Below are 14,600 nucleotides of genomic sequence, written 5' to 3'. Positions count from 1 at the left end.
TGCGCTCGCGCGCACCCACCGGAACGAAATGCAACCGAGAAAGGCCGGTCTCCTTGCAAAAAAGTGCGACAAAAGCCTCCAAGCGAGTGCCAACATTCCCTTTGAGGCTTGGGGGCTACTGTCGGGGACCATAATTAGGGGTACCCCCAAGACTCCTAATCTCAGCTGGTAAACCCCATCAGCACAAAGCTGCGAAGGCCTGATGGGCACGATTCAGGCCAAGGCTCTGCTCAAGGGACACGATCCCGCCTCGCCCGAGCCCGACCTCGGGCAAAGACAGCCGACCCCGGAAGATTCACGCCTCGCCCGAGGGTCCCCTCAAGCAACGGACGGACCATCGATTCGCTCGAGGCACAGCTCGGGTAGGCTTCATGGAGAAGCAACCTTGGCCAAATCGCCACACCAACCGACCATATCGCAGGAGCATTTAATGCAAGGATCGCCTGACACCTTATCCTGACGCGCGCTCTTCAGTCGACATAGCCGAAGTGACCGCAGCCACTTCGTCGCTCCACTGACCGACCTGACAAGAAAACAGCGTCGCTTGCGTCGCTCCGACTGTTGTGCCACTCGACAGAGTGAGGCTGACAGCAGCTAAGTACAGCCTCGGGCGCCATAGGAAGCTCCACCTCGCCCAACCCCAGGGCTCGGGCTCAACCTCGACGCTGGACGATGGACTCCGCTTCGCCCGACCCTAGGGCTCGGACTCAACCTCGACCTCAGAAGACGGACTCCGCCTCGCCCGGCCCCAGGGCTCGGACACAGCCTCGGCCTCGGAAGACGGTCTCCGCCTCGCCCGACCCAGGGCTCGGACTCAACCTCGACCTCGGAAGGCGGACTCCGCCTCACCCGACCCTAGGGCTCGGACACAGCCTCAGCCTCGGAAGACGGTCTCCGCCTCGCCCGACCCAGGGCTCAGACTCAACCTCGACCTCGGAAGACGGAATCCGCCTCGCCTGACCCAGGGCTCGGACTCAGCCTCGACCTCGGAAGACGGACTCGACCTCGACCTCGGAGGAGCCTTCGTCTCGCCCGACCTAGGGCTCGGACCGACCACGTCACAGGGGGGGCATCATTACCCTACCCCTAGCTAGCTCAGGCTACGGGGAACAAGACCGGCGTCCCATCTGGCTCGCCCCGGTAAACAAATAATGATGGCGCCCCGCGTGCTCCATGACGACGGCGGCTCTCAGCCCCCTACGAAAGCAAGGAGACGTCAGCAAGGACTCGACAGCCCCGACAGCTGTCCTTCCACAGGGCCCAAACGCTCCTCCGACGGCCACGACATCACATGAACAGGGTGCCAAAACCTCTCCGACTGCCACGACAGCATGTACTTAGGGCTCTAGCTCCTCTCCGCTAGACACGTTAGCACACTGCTATACCCCCCCCATTGTGCACCTGGACCCTCTCCTTACGCCTATAAAAGGAAGGTCCAGGGCTCTCATACAAAAAAGGTTGGCCGCGCGGGAGAACGGGCCGGCGCATAAGGCTCTCGCTCTCTCTCTCTCTCCCACGCGAACGCTTGTAACCCCCTACTGCAAGTGCATCCATCCGCCCTGGGCGCAGGACAACACGAAGGCTGCGGTTTCCCCTTACTGTTCTCCCCCCTTTGTGTCCCGTCTCGCGCCGACCCATCTGGGCTGGGACACCCAGCGACAATTTACTCGTCGGTCCAGGGACCCCCCGGGGTCGAAACGCCGATAGGACCCAATGATGCATCCTGGGTGCATCATCTTCCTTTGCCGCGCGGTGCTCCTAGACCTGCCCATGCGGTGGGGTCGGGCGCCGTTCTTCGTGCGGCCAGGAGACGTCGTACGTGTACAGCGTCTTTATACCGTAGTAGAGGGTACCCCTGATTCAGGGTACCGACAGAAGCCAATGCCATCCTTATTGCATGTGCGTCTCCCACTATAGAGCATGCTTCTAGCAAATTTAAAATTTTCATTTTCTAAGTCATGCTCATTAATTTTAGCACTAAGTTGAGCTATGTGATCATTTTGTTGTTTAATTAAAGCTAGGTGATCATGAATAGCATCAACATTAATGTCTCTACATATAGTCACAGGCTCAATGGTAGAAGTAGAGGGTTTGCAAATATTTAACTCATCAATCTTAGCATGTAACATGACATTTTCATTTCTAAGATTGGAAACAATATCATTGCAAACATTTAAATTTTTAGCCTTAGCATTTAACTTATCATTCTCAGTTTTAAGGCTAGAAATTGATTCATTTAATTTGTCAATCTTAGCAAGTAAACTAGCATTCTCAAATCTAAGGTTGGAAATAGTGTCATGGCAAGTGCTTAGCTCACTAGTTAATTTTTCACATTTTTCTACTTCCTGAGCATAAGCATTTTTGACCTTAACATGCTTCTTGTTTCTTTAATAAGGAAGTCCTCTTGGCTATCCAAGAGTTCATCCTTCTCATTAATAGCACCTATCAATTTATTTAGTTTTTCCTTTTGTTGCATGTTTAGGTTGGCAAAAGGGCAAGTAAATTATCCTCATCATCACTAGAGTTCTCCTCATCACTAGATGTTGCATATTTAGTGGAGGCTCTAGATTTTACCTTCTTTTTGTCGTCTTTTGCCATGAGGCACTTGTGGCCGACGTTGGGGAAGTGGAGACCCTTGTTGACGACGATGTTGGCGGCGTCCTCGTCGGAGGAGGAGTCGGTGGAGCTCTCATCAGAGTCTCATTCCCGACATACGTGCCGCCCTTCTTCTTGTAATATCTCTTCTTTTCCTTCCTCTTTCCCTTCTTGTCGTCGCCCCTGTCACTATCACTAGACAATGGACACTTAGCAATAAAATGACCGGGCTTACCACATTTGTAGCAAACTTTCTTGGAGCGAGGCTTGTAATCTTTCCCCCTTCTTTGCTTGAGGATTTGGCGGAAGCTCTTGATGATGAGCGTCATCTCCTCGTTGTCGAGCTTGGAGGCGTCGATGGGAAGCCTACTCGATGTAGACTCTTCTTTCTTCTCTTCCGTCGCTTTGAATGTGACGGGTTGCACCTCAGGTGTGGAGGTGGCACCTCGCTCAATGATTTGTTTGGAGCCTTTGATCATCAACACAAAGCTCACAAATTTTCCTATCACTTCCTCGGGAGACATTAGCTTATATCTAGGATCACCACGAATTAATTGAACTTGTGTAGGGTTAAGAAAAACGAGTGATCTTAGAATAACCTTGACCATTTCATGGTCATCCCATTTGGTGCTCCCGAGGTTGCGCACTTGGTTCACCAAGGTCTTGAGCCGGTTGTACATGGCTTGTGGCTCCTCCCCTTGGTTGAGCATGAACCGACCGAGCTCCCCCTCGATCGTTTCCCGCTTGGTGATCTTGGTCACCTCATCTCCTTCGTGCGCGGTCTTGAGCACGTCCCAAATCTCTTTGGCACTCTTCAACCCTTGCACCTTATTATACTCCTCTCAACTTAGAGAGGCGAGGAGTATAGTAGTGGCTTGGGAGTTGAAGTGCCGGATTTGGGCAACTTCGTTTGAATCATATCCTTCATCCCCTACGGATGGTACCTGTGCTCCAAACTCAACAACATCCCAAATGCTAGTGTGGAGTGAGGTTAGATGGTGCCTCATTTTATCACTCCACATATAATAATCTTAACCGTAAAAACCGGTGGTTTGCATAATGGGACAGAAAGTAATGGAGTATGTTTAGAAATGCGAGGGTAGCGTAAGGGGATCTTACTAAACTTCTTGCGCTCTTGACGCTTAGAAGTGATGGACGGCGTGTCGGAGCCGGAGGTGGAAGGCGATGAAGAATCGGTCTCGTAGTAGACCACTTTCTTCATTTTCTTCTTCTTGTCGCCACTCCGGTGCGACTTGACGCGGGGAGGTGATTCCTCCTTCTTGTTGCCGGACTCCCCCGATGGAGTTTTCCTGTGGCTTGTGGCGGGCTTCTCGCCGGTCACCATCTCCTTCTTGGCGTGAGTTCCCGACATCACTTCGAGTGGTTAGGCTTTAATGAAGTACCGGCCTTTGATACCAATTGGAAGTCGCCTAGAGGGGGGGTGATAGGCAAATCTGAAATTTATAAAGTTTAAGCACAACTACAAGCCGGGGTTAGCGTTAGAAATATAATCGAGTCCGAAAGAGAGCGCGAAAAACCAATCACAAGCAAATAAGGCGGATGACACGATGATTTGTTTTACCGAGGTTCGGTTCTTGCAAACCTACTCCCCGTTGAGGTGGTCACAAAGACCGGGTCTCTTTCAACCCTTTCCCTCTCTCAAACGGTCACTTAGACCGAGTGAGCTTTTCTCCTCAATCAATTGGGACACTTAGTCCCCACAAGGACCACCACACAATTGGTGTCTCTTGTTTTGTTTACAAAGAACTTGGGAACAAGAAATGGGAAGAAGAAAAGTGATCCAAGCGCAAGAGCTCAAAAGAACACGGCAAAACTCTCTCTTCTAGTCACTAATTGCTTTGAGTGGAATTGGGACTTGGAGAGATTTTGATTCAATCTATTTGTGTCTTGTATTGAATGCACTAGCTCTTGTATTAAATGTGTTGGCTGAAAACTTGGATGCCTTGAAGTGTGGTGGTTGGGGGGTATTTATAGCTCCAACCACCAAAGTGGTCGTTGGGGAGGCTGTCTGTCGACGGGCGCACTGGACAGTCCGGTGCGCTAGCCACATCACCCAACCATTAGGGTTCGACCGTTGGAGCTCTGACAAGTGAGGCCACTGGACAGTCACTGTTCACTGTCTGGTGCGCCTTCTGGCGTCTGCTCTGACTCTGCGCGCGCTGTCCGCGCACTGTTCATGCACTATTCACTTTTGCAGAAGACCATTGGCGCTGTTAGCCGTTGCTCCGCATGGCACATCGTACAGTCCGGTGGTGCACCGGACAGTTCAGTGAATTATAGCGGAGTGACTCCCCAAATTCCCGAAGCTGAGCAGTTCGGAGTGGATCTCCCTGGTGCACCGGACACTGTCCGGTGGCACACCGGATAGTTCGGTGCGCCAGACCAGGGCAACCTTCGGTTTTCTTTGCTCCTTTCATTTGAACCCTTTCTTTTAACTTTGTATTGGTTTGTTGTGAACCTCTGGCACCTGTGGAACGTATATTCTAGAGCAAACTAGTTAGTCCAATAATTTGTGTTGGGCAATTCAACCACCAAAATCATTTAGAAAAGGTTTGACCCTATTTCCCTTTCAGATTCGAAGCGCGACATACTTGCATTCTCGTCGGTGCCCACGAGCCACGATGGAGCAAACATTTAGCTTCGTTATGTGCAAGCTTGTGGTGGTTTTAGGATGGTATCAAAATGACACCAAAAGATTTTAGTAAGTAGCATGCTAGTACATGCTAACGCCATATGGAGCGACATATGTAGCGTTTGGATGCAAGGACGGTCTGGGATGGATGGGATGGCTCCATGATCAGTGGTGTTTGATAGGCAGATCACCAAGAGCGAGAATATCCCACATGTGAATGTTCTTTGTAGATGGGTCAGGGTTCACCTTGTCCCTGAAATTTTCACGAATAGGGTCGCCTTAGCCGTTAGTTCAGTGACGGAGCTACATGGTATGTCGTATATGCCACGGCATACCATGTGAGCGGATGTTCTCCCTCGTCCCCTATGGTATGGATGCGGGCGTCTGCTATGCCGTTGAGCCTGTGTTTGACCTGCTGCCTGCGGTCTGCTGCTTGCCCGGCCTGCCCCTCCCAAGTTGGCGTGGCCACGACGAGCTTGTTGTGTTATCAATACATGTTGACATCGTCACTGGACATAAACACTCGTGATATCCACGTGACACTCATGAGATCTAAAACATTTATGTTCCTTTGGAAGGCAGTCAACAAATAATGTGTAAATCTCTAATACTTCTTTATGGTTGTATTTGAACTATCAATATGAATTTTAAACCATTTATGTTGTATTTAATGGATGATTTAACTTAATCCTTGAATTTAGGTCTTATTGCATTACTTAGTGCATCAATAATGAATCACGATGCAAATTCTATAATTATTATATAGTTATAAAATAAAATTTTCAAGATATGTATATAAAATTTGAACGGCATACCCTTCGATAAAATTCTAGATCCGCCACTGCCTTAGTTATAATTTAGTTACAAATCTAATTACATATAAAAAATACTAAATGGCCGCCCGCTTGCCGATCCTGACGTGTGATGGAACCCCACGGAGAACAAAAGAACAGCAGGAACAAACCTCGAGTGGTGGCGTTTGTTTGCCAGATCTGGCCGACTCCCATGCGTAGTAGAGTGAGAACAAACTTACCAACTGCCCGCGCTGATGCCATCGCCCTGACACGATCGACAAGAATATTCCGCACCCGGCCTCAGCATTTTGTAAGCTTCTTTCTGGCCATCATCACTTGCACGTATTGCCAATTTGCCATGCACACGAGCTTGCCACTACCCGCTTTTCGCACGGGCCGATACACACTCACATACACAGAGGCAAGGCCGTGTCGGCACGGGTGGATCAGGCGTCGTCAGCAATAGACGCCAGCAACCTGACACGTAGCGATCGATCCACGGATCGCTCACGCATGGGAAAACGAGTCGGCATCCATGCGCCTGTCACGGGACCAAGGTTTACAAAACCGGTAAAAACCGGCGGTTTACCGGTCGGTTTACCGAAACCGCCGGGGTGCGGTTTCGGTTAACCACCGGTATTTTTTTCAAATTCGTTCCAAATTCAAAAAATTTGAAAAAAAATCATAAAAACCGAAACCGATGGTAAACCGTTTTTTGGACCGGTGAACCGTTATTTTAGACCGGTAAACCGCTAATTTTTGCCGGGAAACCGGATTTAATGCCACAATTGAGTATTTAGTGGTCAATTTAGCTATATTAATATTGTTTAATGTTATATGCTATATGTGAAGATGTTATATGCTATATATGAAGATGAAACTCGTAGCTCAAGTCAAGTTTAGGCATTTAATGGTCAAATTCAGTTTCATTTCCTGTCCAAGATGGATTCCGTGGATCAAGTAGCTTCAGTTCTTCTAATAAGTATCCGTCTGAACAAGACTCAATCTAGAACCCTTAGCTCTAGTTCTTTTGTATGGGTTCCTAAGATTTGCTGACTAGGAGAAAAGTTCAACACTTGGTGAGGTGCACATGCAATACACAAACACCACACACACATACCGATATGTTTTTTTGCTTTGTGGATAAGTATTTATTTGTCGCTCTTGTTTTCTCGATAATGTATCTCATATATTTTGTATAGATCTATCACTATCACTATGACAGATTGGAACAATATCACGATACTTCCAACATGCCTAAGTACTATCACTATGACTCGAGCTGAACATGTGATTATTGTGAAATAATTCAACGTATGTGTCGTTGCCTCATTGGAGAGTTGTAAAAGAACTTGTATTTGATTGTTGCGGAGTTCGCTGGTTGTTTGTTGCATCAGAATTGGAGTTTGTGGTTGCATATGTATGTCGTATGTTATTTTGGTGAACACATGTCGTGTGAATCAATTAATATTTACTTTGCAATGTGAATTGAGCAAACTACAAATAATTCTTTTCAAAAAAAATTCATTTTCTGTAAAAAACAACAAAAACCAGTTTGTTTCGCGATTAACCGACGGTTTAGAGCGGTTTTTCGCCGGTTTTTCACCGGCTTTCCGCCGGTAAACCGGTTCAAATTCAAATTGATTTGAATTGGTCATACCGGTCGGTTTTTACCGGTTTTCACCGGTTTACCGACGGTAAACCGTTACCGGCGGGTAGCGGTTTTTTAAGGCTAAACGGTTTTGTAAACCGTGCACGGGACGGGGCTCGCGCATTTCTCCGAGCTAGGCTCTCTAGCTAGGCTAGGCAGGCACATGCATGTGACAAAGGAGCAGATACGTACGCGTGCCGAACGCCACGTTGTTTTCACCCATGAGGCCATGAAACGTTCGCATCTCCGCGGCGTGCACGTTAGATTGCTACTGTGCGTCGATGCCAGAACTGCGTAGCTGTTGATTGGCTGCGCTGGTGGTGGTCTTCTGTTTCTGGAAACTCGTCGTTTTTATATGTAGTACTACATGAGCCCGAGAATCTCTCCCGGCCCGGTTAGATAGCACCAAGTCTAGGGGTGGGCATTTTAAAACCCAAAACCGAATCCGAATCGAACCCGAATAGACCGAATAATCCGAAATATTAAAATAAAACTCTTAATATACGATGGTATTATTATATGATTTATAAACTTATTAGCTAGAAATAATGATATCATCTTAAAGATAATATATATATATATATCTTTGTATGCTAATTTTTATAGTCACTTGTTGTAATAATAGTACTTTCAATTAATTATTCATTGTATATATTTTAACAAAATATACTAGTCTCTCTACAATTCGGGTCTATTCGGTGGACCGAATAGATCGAACCGAAATTATGAGTCTATTCGGGTTCGGTTCCTAAAATATTTTTTGGAAATTCCGGTTCTCATTTTTCAGAACCCGAATAGACCGAACCGAATTACCCTAATAGACGAATGCCCAGTCCTAACCAAGTCACACACCAACTGATTTTATTTTTTATTTTGGCCCTGAAAAGTTCATGTTTAGATGTTCGGAGATTTCAATCCTGTTCGGTTGAGGTGTAAAAAAAATTGCTACAAATTTTCTGCCACGTTTGTCTAAAGTTAGTCTTTCAAAATTTTAGTCACATCTTAGCATACCTAACGGTATGTTTGGATCCCTCCATTTTAGAAGAATTAAAATTCACTAAATAAAGTAATTTCTTTAGTTTGAATTTGATATTCCAATACTTTTAAAAGATCAGATATAAACATATCTCAAATTCATGGGTAGAGGATGAGAAATGATTTAATGCATTAGTAGAATTTGTTTCTATTATGTAACTTACATGACACTCTTCGTCTCACTACTATATAATAAAAAAATATAGCACATAAATATCTCCGACATCTTGCTAATAATAGTATACAAATTTATTTTGCATAAAACCGAATTAGCTTAATTGATATATGCCTAAATTATTATTATTAAAATGGAATTCAATTTCAATGATCCAAACTGGACGTAAGGGAATTTTGTCACATTTTTACAAGTCATTGTCGAGTAAGTCTTACGCAGCAGAAGAAAATTTTGCCACAACTACGGCTACAAACTAAAGGCATGTCTAAGAGCATCTACACTAGTTCTCTAAAAAGAGACTCTCTAAACTTAGGTTTTGCAAGTTGATAAATACATATTGGGAACAAAATCAACCTTAATCTCCAACGGTTCCCAATTCTAGGTTGTTAATTTTTTTTAAAAATATAATAACTTGATTTTTTAGTTATTATTTGCAACTTCAAATTTGATTTCATTTGTACGATAAAATAATTATAGTTCTTCTCTGACAGGCTGATAGCGGCTGGCAAAGTGGACTCGAATCTGGACTGGACGCAGGGATAACGATCAACGGAGCACCGACTGATGACGGCTGATCGCCGACCCCCTATTGGAGCAGCAGGCAGCAGCCACAAGCTGAAGCGAGCCGGCGACGCCGAACTGAGCAAGGACCAAGGAGGCGAGGAGCAGAAGCTGAACTGGCTGGCCAGCTGGCCCATAGGACCATACCCATATAAATGTGCATGTGTTAGTGCTTGTTGGGCCATACGAGTGTGCCCAGGAGGTTCGCGCAGGTGCGGCCCAACACTGGAGCCTGGAGGGATAGCGGAGGAAAAAAATCAAAAAAGGTATCCGACCCCCTATTGGAGCAGCAGGCAGCAGCCACAAGCTGAAGCGAGCCGGCGACGCCGAACTGAGCAAGGACCAAGGAGGCAAGGAGCAGAAGCTGAACTGGCTGGCCAGCTGGCCCATAGGACCATACCCATATAAATGTGCATGTGTCAGTGCTTGTTGGGCCATACGAGTGTGCCCAGGAGGTTCGCGCAGGTGCGGCCCAACACTGGAGCCTGGAGGGATAGCGGAGGAAAAAAAATCAAAAAAGGTATCCGAGTTGGAGGGGTATTGAACCCGACGTGAATCGAACACGCAACCTTCTGATCTGGAGTCAGACGCGCTACCATTGCGCCACGGATCCTACGGTGACAAGAGTTCGGCATTTGTGTATTTATCAGCAATTCTTTCGTCCATAGGCAAACGGGATGTCACCATATGCATATTTTCCGCTGTATTAAACTAGTTGTATAATCCAACCGAATGTTATTATTAGCTAAAACTTGTTTAGGTAATGGAATCACGCCGTGTAATAACTGAAGCGAGACTTCCGCCTCGAAATGGAATCCAAATGCATTTCCGCCCCCAGGTCGGTCAATCCGTATGCAGTGCAGTGCAGTGCACACGACGGAACGGAACTGGCCGCACTACTCCAGAGTCCAGTCGACCAGTCCTATCCATACATTTACCTGCCCAGTCCCCTGCCTGCCGGGGGTATATTGCTGGTGGACACCAGATCTCTGATGCTGCTTTGACCATGTACGCCCGGCCAGGACACCCAGCCGCATACGATACAGCAAGAAACAAAAAAAAAACACGTATTGACACTGGACGACTGGACAGTGCCCCGGCGGGCCGTGCATATACACCGGACCGGACACGATGCGATGTCAAACCGTTGCACTTGCACCGCTGGTCGTGGTCTCGCGGATGGTGGACGCAGGAAGGAAGAATCCTATGCGCCGCTGGCAGCGCTGGCGCACGGCCGCCCGCGGTTATACTCGTCGGTTACGAGTTCAGCATCAGGACGACACGAAATGAAGACCGGTCGAGAAGCCGTCCGTCCGGCCGATCGACGCGCGGAAAACGATTGATTATTGGTCACCCTCCCGTCGCAGTAATGCACCGGCACGTGACGCTGTCCGACGGCGGAGAGCCGAGACGCGACCCAGCGCCAGTGCGCGCGCGGGAGGGAGACCGCCGTCGGGTGCGCTGCGCCGTCCCGTTCCGGTTCCGGCGGTGTGCAACAAGCGTACGTACTGTAGCGTGATTCGCCGGTCCGGACACCCGGCGAATCCGGGCGCGGTGAGCAGCCTCGCTCGATCGCACGGTCGCGCGGTGACCATGACTACAGAGTTAAAGAAGGGGAAAACAAAAAAAAAAGCAGAGAGAACCAGTACGTGGACAATACGTTTGGCCATACGCCCCCATACGAGTACACCTACAGTGTAGTGCTGCTGTTCTACTTGTACATATCTGTTCAACATATATGATTGGTCATGTTCGAAGAGTGAACAGATTAGTGAATGATCAGTCTCATAAGAGGTACGGTGATATTCCATCACGCACGCGCGCGAGCGTGTACGTAGTACGCGCTGCTAGCTGCCACCCTGCCGCTGTGCATAATGCTCATACAGCCTCGTACTTGAAGGTTTTCTTGAACGAGAAACTAGCAGTGGTTGACCGAACGTACGCGTACGCCCGAAACATCCCGGCGAGTAGCCGAGTACGGCAATATACATATACTACATTTAACCCAGCCATTAAGCTGGAAGACCAGACCAGTCACCCCCGGTCGCTTCATACACTGACTGACCGGCCGGCCGGAAGCATCTCGAGGTCGTACACGTACGCCTTTGCCATACACTCGTACTAAAACGACCTCCGACCGGGACGATCAGGCGCCTGTGTATTGGCCTAGCCGCCTAGGCAGCTGCTAAACACCTGTCACGCTCCCAGCTCATCTGAGTAAAAAAATGCCCGTGGTATCTGGTCTGTGGTCGTCGTGGTTCAATACTCGGCAAATACTTGTGCTGTTGCCGTCCACTTACCTCGATATCGTCTGTTTAGGTTGATCGCAGTGGTTGGCTCAGGTTAATGCAGAATACAATGTCACCTACATTGCTCAATTAGCTAGAGCATTCAATTAACAATTGTAGATCTCAAGACACGTTGGATCGTCCAATCAATACTACTATGTACGTAATCGGCCAAGTAGTAGCTACTAAAACAGCCATTGAAAAAGGGCGTAGATGTGATGTCGTCTACAGGCAGCATATACACTATGCATGCTACGCTTCTATCAAAATATGTATCAATACTTGTGCTTTTTTTTACTTCAAAGTAAATTTGGATAGTGAAGTATTTCTTTTTTTTCTTTTTGGGTCTGCTCAGGGCTACTGTTCATTGCTGCCGATTTGCCGAAGACCAGGAATCCAAAGAAGAGGACCCTAAAAAGGTTGGACAGGACCAATAACCGTCAAAGATGAGGAACACGCATTCAGCTAGCTGCTGCTCTTCGGTCGCTGCATGTGTTATACAGCATGCACGTACACGTACCACTGTACTATACATCCCATTGAATCATACCACTACAACTACGAAGTCCAATATCATCCTCTCTCTCAAAAAAAAAACCCCGGAAATCTTATGCTCAACAAGGCAGCAGAGTGTACCGCGGTACCAGTCCGCGTGGCTCAAGACTCAAGAGTCAAGACCTTGAGGGCTAATTTGAGAGTTAAAAAACCGAAGGTAATTTGAAGGGTTAGAATTTTCCTTTTTATTCTATTCCAAATCAGAAATAGATTCTAGATGTCTCGTCTTGTGGCTCCCAAATTAGAGTGAAGCGCTACAAACACGCGCGAGATTCCTCTTGCGATGTGAAGCCGCTGGTCCAGCGAGCTAGCCACGTTGACTGTGTCAGTGTATCAACAGTTGAATTAACTCACTTCACCTTTGGTACTGCCACTGCGCAGGAGCGCTCGCGCTCGCTGTTCGGCCAGACAGACTCAAGTCCCACATCCATCCACTACCACTAGTACGTACTGCATCGGTGGAGAGACCTCCCCGCTGGAGCAGTAATTTTCTACGTATTTACTACTAGTAGTACTACAGAAGCGGTAACAGTCACGTCCATCCCGATTCTTCCTTTTTGCAGCCGGGGGGGGGGGGGGGGGGGGGGGGGGGGGGGAAGACGTGCTGCTGCACGCCCTGATTCCTTTTGTCAGTTGAACGCGCGGGTAGGACCCTTTGCCATTCTTTTCTCTATATCTATCTTTTTTTTGATGTTGTTGTCATTTTTCTCTTTGAATGAGCCGAATGGCGCAGCAAGAAATGAAAGAAAGGTGATGTCTAGTCTAGGTAGCACGTATTTAGATTAGGAGGCGCGTCTTCTCTGATTAAATGCCGTGGCCATTTGCACGCTCATACGCATCGCTTTCAGTTCCTAGGACAGAGCAATTCAGGAACCCCACGTCGGTTTTTTTGCCGAAACGGTGCGAGGCGACGGCGACGCCGGGCGATGGGGACGCATCGGGTTCCCCTTTCCCGTCGCAGAGTACTGATGGCACCGATCTACTTCAGCAGGCGACGATTATATATATATCCTCGCGCACCGCATCTGCTGCACCCACGCCCTAATCAAGCGCCGGCCGGCGGCGCTACTCGCCAGCCAAATCGCCGCGCCGGTGGATGATCCGCTGCCGCGGCCGGATGCACGTCATACGTACACACGTCGGCCGTCAAAATAGGACATCTACGACGGCCGCCCAGGACGGCCGTCTAGCTCTATCTCTAGCAACATGCACATGTGTTGCCTTCTTGCGTGTCCGGAGTCCGGACTCCGGAGTGGCGCGGCGCGCGATCGCCAGGATGTTGACTCCTGAAGCGTCGCAACACGAGCCTACGCCGTGATGTGACTCCCCTGCCGTCTTGCGTGCAGGCCATCGAGGATAACGTACGTGGCTGGCGTGGGGGCGCTATGCCGGCAGGCAGAGAGGTGCCGAGCTGCTTGCTGGCTCCGATACGCCAGTTGCACTGGTCACGCGCAGAGAGCTGGCGGCTCCGTACGGAAATTACAGGTTTGCTTACAGAGGGTGAGAGTGAGATTGAGGCGAGGCGAGGCGGTCGTCGTAAATTCCTGGAGAAGGCGCACATGCCCCGGTGAATGATTCCGTCCCCCGCTGCAAGCGGTGGTCCTCGCCGTGGCCATGGGAAACAGCGGAGTAAATGGCAAAAGCCACCCGGCGTACCGCCACACCAGGGTCCAGGTCCAGTCCAGACCAGACCGGGCGCGCCCGGCCTCGCGATTGCAGGTTGGCGGAATTTTACAGGGTGTTCAGTTCAGTGCCGGTACAGACAGCATCAGTCGGCCCTCTCTCTCTCTCTCTCTCCCTTCGTCACAGCGTCCTAATTCGTCTCACCACCAGGCCTGTGGTGAATGAATCAGGCTTACGATAATTCGTCTCGCCAGCTTGATGGCGACGTACACCGTAGTAACCGCGTAATTAATCATGGATGGATGGATGGCAAAAAGGACAGGGGACGAGGTTAGCACCGACAAATTTCCTCGTGGACACAGTTTACTGGAAAGAGTAAACCTGCAAGCAGAGAGAGAGAGAGAGAGAGAGAGAGAGAGAGCAACAGACTGGCACAGAGCATTTACTCGGGACACGCCAGTACGTACTAGCATGGGCTCGACGGAGCAAATTCAATTTGAAGCAGTGTCGTTTTGACCAGGGCACGCAACGCAAGCGAATGCGATAAAATCCGCCACGCAGGCAGGACACAGCCAAGACGCTCGCTCGCTCTCTGGGAAACGGCAGGTGCTGCAGCACTGCACCGATCGGCATGCAATGCAAACCAGGAGCCGACACCGCGAGAAGATCA

The 14,600-nt window shown here is 48.8% G+C and overlaps 1 non-coding gene across 1 annotated transcript; it reads right to left on the bottom strand.

Annotated features, from left to right (window-relative positions):
• Positions 1-10,005: 10,005 nt before the first annotated feature.
• TRNAW-CCA (transfer RNA tryptophan (anticodon CCA)) lies at positions 10,006-10,077 on the bottom strand. The gene has a single exon. It is a non-coding gene; the product is annotated as a tRNA-Trp (tRNA).
• Between the last annotated feature and the right edge of the window lie 4,523 nt (positions 10,078-14,600).

The sequence above is a fragment of the Zea mays genome, chromosome 2 (assembly GCF_902167145.1).
Source record: "Zea mays cultivar B73 chromosome 2, Zm-B73-REFERENCE-NAM-5.0, whole genome shotgun sequence".
NCBI lineage: Eukaryota > Viridiplantae > Streptophyta > Magnoliopsida > Poales > Poaceae > Zea > Zea mays.
This window is presented reverse-complemented; position numbering and strand designations above follow the sequence as displayed.